The sequence below is a fragment of the Alligator sinensis genome, unplaced genomic scaffold (assembly GCF_000455745.1).
Source record: "Alligator sinensis unplaced genomic scaffold, ASM45574v1 scaffold1002_1, whole genome shotgun sequence".
Taxonomy (NCBI): Eukaryota; Metazoa; Chordata; order Crocodylia; family Alligatoridae; genus Alligator; species Alligator sinensis.
In genome coordinates, this window is record NW_005842710.1 from 6,777 (window position 1) to 14,323 (window position 7,547).

Genomic DNA, 7,547 nt, shown 5'->3' on the forward strand with positions numbered 1-7,547 from the left:
GTGCCATAATCCGAGCTACTGTGCAGTAGTGCCGGCACACATTTTTTACGTGAGGCTAATGCTCAGTTGACTAATCCTACTGCACATTAGCACATTACCATGGCTTTCTCCGTGATACACTAATGCGCAGCAGAATTAGTCTAGTGCACTTCTAGCTGCTCGTGTGGATGTGCCAAAGGGGCCTGGCTCATCCAGACACAGTTAAAATGTCAAAGCACCTGATGATGCCCTGTCTCATCTGGTATAATAGATTCTTCTGAGAGAGAGTAACCAGGAGAGTCTGCCATCCTGAACGGGAGCTTTCATAATGACAGAGCTGAACACATCTACAGAATCCAGCTTGGAGCACAACAATACACATAACGGGACTCAGTGTGAACCTCTTTCACCTCAAGTGATAAAGAGCATTGTCACTGTGCTTATCTGCCTGTTCGGGCTGGTGGGGAATGGGATGGTTCTATGGTTCCTTGGCTGCCGCATGAAGAGGACCCCTTTCACAGTTTATATCCTGAACTTGGCTGTCACTGACCTGGGTTTCCTGCTTAGCCTAGCTGCATTTCTCATAATTCATATAGTTGGACATTTCATTTGTAAACATTCACCTAATGTTTTACAAATTTTAGCCCTACCGTCTCAGCTCACATACACCGCTAGCATATGTCTCCTGACAGCCATCAGCATTGAGAGGTGTCTGTCTGTTCTCTGTCCCATCTGGCACAAATTTCACCGTCCAAAGCATTTGTCTGCTTGTTTGTCTGCCCTGTTGTGGACCTTCTCATCCTTCATAAATGTACTCATCTTCATTTCTTGGTTTTATGGTTTAAAGGAAACGTATCGTATCACACGGTATGTACTTTTAATTTTGGGTTTCCCAATTATAACTCCCATTATGGTTATTTCCAATCTGATCTTGTTCATTAGGATCCGATGCATCTCACAGCAACATCAGCCAGGAAGGCTCTACATCGTTATCCTGCTCACTGTCCTATTCTTCCTCCTATTTGCTGTTCCCTTGAGTGCTTTTGTGTTTTTTGAAATGAATGGCATATGGGACATTTACATATGTGTCCTTTTGGCCTCTGCCAATAGCAGCATCAACCCTGTTATCTATTTCCTTGTTGGAAGCTATGCATCGGTTCAGGCGCTCTTTCAGACTTGCCCTCCAGAGAGCCTTTTATGAGAAAGAAGATTGTGGGGATGTAGGTGAAATCCACATAGCTGAGGCAATGCAGACAGCCATTTGAATTCCCAAACAACTAGCCTGCAAGAGGAAGTCCTGGGGATGAAGCTTTCCCCTTATTTAGAGAGTCCAAGATATCAGAAATGTGAAAGATCTAACAGGTTGGTCCCTACATTACTCCCCACCACCATCCTCAGCAAAATCCTTCTCCCAAGTGGTGTTTTCAGTTTTTAAGTAACTAACAGGTCACAGTGTAGCAAACCCCCCAGTTTTCTTTTTCTTTTAAAATGCATTCCCTCCCCTTCCCCAACCATTTCTGGCTTTTTTCTCTCCTTCTCTATTCCCTATAGATAATTATAAGTAAACTAAGATATAGGATAAGCTTTAACATTTTATTCTGGGCAGTAAGTTTTATTTTTCTCTCCCATCTTTGCAAATAAGTTCCCTGCTATTTTGCTATCGATACCCACTGTTTTATAAGTGATAATCATTATGTTTGTGCTGCTTTTATATTGTGTGATTACTGTTTTAGGCCTATACATGTAAGTTAGCGTAAGTCATGTCAGGTTTCCATTTTGTATGTCAAGTCTCCATCTTGTGACCTCTGCTCAGATATAACCCTGTGTTGCAACTGTATGATTCATGTACCCCTCCCATGTAAATTTGTTCCCGGATGAATGAGAGTGATTGGGAATGACTGAAATACAATGGTAGCAGGCCTCTACTGAATGGCCTGTAATGACCGGGCCATCACCTCGCATCGATTCATCCAGGAACCACAAACCTCACGCAGGAACAGAGACAAGAACCCAGCGTTTGAAAGACAAAAGACCCTGCAGAACCAGCAACTCTACCATTGTACTCCACCATTACAGACACCCAAAACTGCACATCCCTGCATGGAGCACACATGTTCAGTATGCCAGGAGCTAACCCTTGCCTGGGCATGCCTCGTGTCACTAGGGTCACACAAGCCCTATAAAAAGGGGCAGTGAAGACAGACCAGTGGGAATGCCATTTCTATCTGAACTTACACCAGCTCCACATCACGCTGCCTATCCACCCCAGAGGCCCTACCAGCGACCCCGTTTGGACAACACTGTGCTGAAGGAGACCCCAACTGGTCATCGAGGACCAACTTCCAGCCTAGGATAGGTAGATATCACCTGCACGTTTCCTCCTCCAATTTGGACACTCTCTCTCTCCTCCAGGATTTCAGCCCCTGCACCAAGCCTCTTTAACCCCTGCTCTGTGTGTGTGTGTGTGTGGGTGTTTGTGTGGGGGTGTGGGTAGGTGGGTGGGAACCAGTAAGATATTGTGTCACCATCTCCCCTGTTCAATAAAACCACTGTCATTTGTAACCCCGAGTTGGGTTGTATGTTACTGAGCCCCGGTCCCTTCCCCGTCTTAAATTCCGCGCTCTCTCTCTCAGCTTCTCCCCGCCTTTTCCTGCCACCTCTCAGCTCCTCTCTGACCCTTCTCTGTTCCTCTGCTGCAGCCTCTTGGCCCTGTTGCTTTCTGCCGTCTCCCAGTCCCATTTCTTCCATCCACTGCCGTCTTCCCACATCTTTCTGCAGCCCTTCCCACCATTTCTAGCTTCCTGGCCCCGTTTCTGCTGTCCACCGCCTCCTTCCTGTGTCTTATCGCAGCTATTCCTGCCACTTATATCCTCTCAGCCCCGCTCGTTACTGCCTCCTGCTCTCTCCCCCTCTCTCTCTCTCTCTCTCTCCTCTCTCTCTCTCTCTCCGCCTTCTGTTCCCAACCTTTCCTGCCCCTTTCCTCTGTGTTCTCCAGCTTTCCCCCACACCCTCTCTAGCCGCCCCTTCTCCGCCAAAGTCCTCTGGCCTGCCAACAACTTCTCCGCTGGTTTCCTGCAAGCCGGAGCCGTCCTCCAGCTCCCAGCAATGGCAGCCCCTCCTCTGGTTCCTGGAGCCAGCCCCAGTTTCCTCCGCACCCTCTCTAGCTCCCCTGCACCCTCTGTCCCAGTTTCCCTCTCCCTGCTTAACTACTTTTGGCTCCTATGTAGCTCCGGAGTCTCTCCGGCATCACTCCCCTGTTCTGCAGGCTTTGAGTGTTGCCCTTTAATCAATTGAGGTCAATTAACCTAAAGTAACCCACAAGCCTCAGTTCTTCAGCCCAGCTCTCTCTAGTCTACCAGTTCTAATCCCAGTCCTGGTAACTTTCACTCCCTACACTTCCACTTTCTTACCTTAACTTTTCCCCAGGTATCCCAAGTACACCAACCACATATATACATACACATCACAACACCCAAGTTAGGAACTCACCTGTGTATACAAATTAGTGATCCATGTATGTGTATTGGGTGTGCAGGTCTTGATAATTGATTCTGGTCTAATTTTTTTTGGTCTGTGTAGTGTGTGTAGGTGCTTGAATTGGTGATAGGCATGCATTTGCCTAGGCTGGTAATTTTGGATGTGTATGTGCCTGGATTGGTAGTGTGCCTGGATTGGTAGTGTGCGCGTGCACGCCTGGTGGGGATGCATGCACCTACAGTGTGTATATGTGCCTACTGTGTGTGTATGCACCTAATTGATTCAGTGTGTGCATGTGCAATTCTGCACCATACCCTCCTGTCTAACAGCACAATATTGAGATCCTGAGGGTTGGCCCGACCCCACAGGGCAACAACAGAAGGCCTGAACCTATTTGTTTGGAATTGGTGGGAAAAGCCTAGACTTTCTGGGATCAAGAATAAGTGTAAAGAAGCCTACTGGACTTCGTTGCATAAAGTATGCCAACATGTAATCTCACAATTTATATGGACTTTCTCCCATCTAGACCTAATTTGTTTTCTTGTCTCTTCTCTAAAATACTTTGTGTTAGTAACTGCAGGAAGGTGTGGGTTTTTCCCTTTGGGTAGGCTGACCATATATCCCGTTTAGCCAGGACAGACCTAGATTTTAGAGGCTGATCCTGGCCAGCCGGAGAGGTTTAAAATGAGCATTCTTGAAAATGCAGGTGTGTGGGATGCAGCCCAGTGAAGAGGCAGAACATTATGCAGCAGCACAACACACCAAACAGGAAAGTGGGCAAGCACCGTTCCTCTCCATCTGCCCAGCATGTGCTATCCCAGCCACCCTGCCTTCAGGGAGGGGGTGGTTAAAGTGTCCTAGATTTCCCTTTCTCCCATATGGCCACCCTACATTTTGGTCATTGCTGTCACGAGTCCCTTACAATGAAGAGTGACTGTGCTGTAGTAGAGGCAATTCAGTATTATTTTTAAGGAAATCTGGGATGGGGGTGAAGGTGGGTGTTTGGGGGTGTGCACACACATGTGCACACACACAGAGACATGCAGACAAACATGCTTGCTTCCTCCTCCAGCCCAGCATAAATCATGCAAACCAGAAGCTGCTGTGCTGCTGGGTTGTAGGCCTGCCCCCTGCCCCCCATTCATGGCACCGCTGAGCAGAATTCATGCTTTCCTTTTCCCCCACAATGTTCACTGCCCTTTGACGCCCCCTTCCACTCCGCAGCAAGGAAACCTGTGGCTGCTGCAGTGGCATCTCTCCCCTGCAGCCAGCAGCTTGCTCTGCCCACTGGCTCCTGCCCAAGTTTGCAAGGGGGGGCTGAGCCAGCCGGCACCCTGAAAGCACTGAGCTGGGGAGGTAGTGGTGGACACATACACACACCTGTGCTTCTGCCCTGCCATTCCCCATGCAGACGAGCATACATGCACACACCCACAGAGGGCAACAGCCAGGGTCCTGTCCAGCACATTTGCACACAAGGGTGCTGAACTCATCCAGCCCTGACCACACAGCTCCCAAGAACCATGATGGCAGAGAGGAGTGAAGCAAGACAGCGCAGAGGCCCACAGCTGGGATATATCCCCTGTGTGCAGAGGCTGGACCTGGCTGGGAGAGACCGCCGTGTGGTGCTCCCCAGGGTTCCCCAGCCCATGCTGTGTGGCTACATGCCACCTCCACACTACTACAAGCAGCTCCCAGAACTACCACATGCAGCACAGGCCTCAGCAGCATGTACAGCAGCAGGGCACCAGGCTGCCAGCAGCAGGTGGCCATCCTGGCTCATCCTGTGCAGCTGCACCAGCCCCAGCCCACTCCCTCAGCCTACCCCACCCCACAAGATCCCCACTGCAAGCAGGACGAGCAGTGCTCAGCCCAGCCCACCCCGCCAGCCACCAGTTGGTGCTTATGAGGAGCCCATTTGGGCATGTGGGGTTGAGGTGGCGCCACCCATCTGGGACTTCAATTTTAGCCAATGGGCTGGGATGCTGGGAAGGACTACGAAATCCAGGACTGTCCTGGCCAAACCGGGATATATGGTGTCCCTACAGTTGAGTCAAGTGCATTGGGTAGAGGCCTAGGAAGTAAACAAACACTTGTTCTGCTACTCACTACATGCCCTGGACTGCTGCTGCTGCATTCTTCATCTTCACACTTTTCCTTTCATGGAGATGTGACTGCCAGTCTATTCCTGCCTCTTTATGGCTAGGACATAGGTGGCAGAAGGCCAGGGCTAAGGGGGATTACCCTCCCCCAGCAAAATAGGGCAGTGGGTAGGGCCACAAGGCAGCCCAGCCACAGGCTCCAGGCAGCTCCAGCGGGCAGTGGGAGGGACGTGCATGTAGCCAGGATCACAGCCCAGCATGTGGATCACTGACTGCCCAGCACAGCAGGAAAGTGCCCAGTATGGCAGGAAAGAAGGGGCTGCAGGGAGCAGGCAGATAGAGGCCCTAGCGATGAGGAAGGGAGTGGGGCAGAAGCAGGGACAGGGGTTGCCTCATCAGAGGTTCACCAATAACAAACACTTGCAGCATACTGACTGCAGGTACTTGGCAGCAGTGATAATGAAGGCCAGCTCTGCTTAAGTGGCAGGGAGTCCCAGGGAGGGCATATACCTCTCTTCCTCTCTCATTGCAGGAACACAGTTTGTGACCATGTAAGAATGACCTTGTCTTCAAAGCGCTTTGAAGAATCATGAAAGGTTTTCACCAGCTTACACAATGACTAAGCAGTAAGCGGTGGAAAAAGTGCTCTACCAAAATCAATGTGTACAAAGCTGATTAGTTTATAACAGTGCTGTATGGGCTTGAGGCTTTGACACTCTGCAGAAGGCATGACAACCAGCTAGGGAAGATCCCTCTGAGGCACCTTCATGCTCTACTCTGGGTAAGTCTGCATAAGAGGTTCACCAATAGCAAACCTGTTCCTGTTCTGCCCTCCTGTGCTGGGTCCCACACATTGGACTGAGACGGCCCTGGGTGGAAGACAGCAGTGCAGGAAGTCCTTGCCTGCACTGGGCAACTTGCCCCCCACCCCACACACAAATCTGGAGAGCACATGTCCCTCATGCCTGCCTAGGAGTGCACACACTGGCAGGGAGCCAGTCCCCCTCAACCCCCCAGACAAGCCCTGTGGCTGCGCATTCCACACCCCAAGCTCTATGCACCGCCCAGGCTGGGCAGCCCCCCCACCCCCAGCCATGCCCAACTCCCTCCCTCACCATTCCTTTCAATCCCACCCCCTCCAACTTACCTGCAGGAGCTGCTCTCCAGGCTGCCCCCCACCACATGCATGCGTACACACACAGATGCACATGGCACCCCCTGCTGATCATTCTCCTCCCATTCCCCCAGCCCCTTGCAGGCTGGAACTCTGCCAACCTACAAGGGGAAACCCACCAGTTCCCAGGTTTTTCTCCTTTAAAGGAGAAAATGCAGGCTTTTGTCCTTAAAATGAGAAAATCCTTTTTTTTTTCCCGTAATATGAGAAGATCTGTGTTTACTGCATTTTTCCATGGTGAACAGAAAACCCTGATCCCTGGTCAAATAATCCATAAATCAGATTTAGGAAATGGAGGTTATCCTAGTGGAGGGAAACCTTCTATCCCCAAATTGAGATAAAAGGAGTTTACATCATTGGACTGGGCCCTGGAATAAAAAGTGGACCTCTAAAGAGGGTGGGAGTGGGACTGTATGTGTTGAACGTATGTATTTAAGTGGTGCTGACCACTACCTGTTTACTTGCCCTTTAAGTCTATGTGGTTCTATTTGAAACCCTATTTTCCTGTATTTGTCCCTTCCCTTTGGCCTGTTGGCCTGTGACCCTAATACCTAGTACACTCTATATAAAAGTGAGTAAACCCCTTGCTGGCTGTTGTGACTGTGACACTGCAGAGGTTTGCTACATACAGTTGCTTCACTGCTTGAAATCTATCATTACGTTTTCTAATAAATGTTTACGTTCACCAGATAAACTTAACTCTGTCCCTCCTCTGATTTGCAAACTTGGGGTGAAGCAGAAGAGCGATATCATCTCTTCCCAAGGGATGGGTGTTGCCAAACACATATGTGTCTTAATGACAATCCTGCTTGCAC

The 7,547-nt window shown here is 49.8% G+C and overlaps 1 pseudogene; it reads left to right on the forward strand.

The window, feature by feature from the left end:
• The first annotated feature begins 274 nt into the window (after positions 1 to 274).
• LOC112551991 lies at positions 275 to 1,483 on the forward strand (annotated as a pseudogene).
• The last annotated feature ends 6,064 nt before the right edge of the window (positions 1,484 to 7,547 follow it).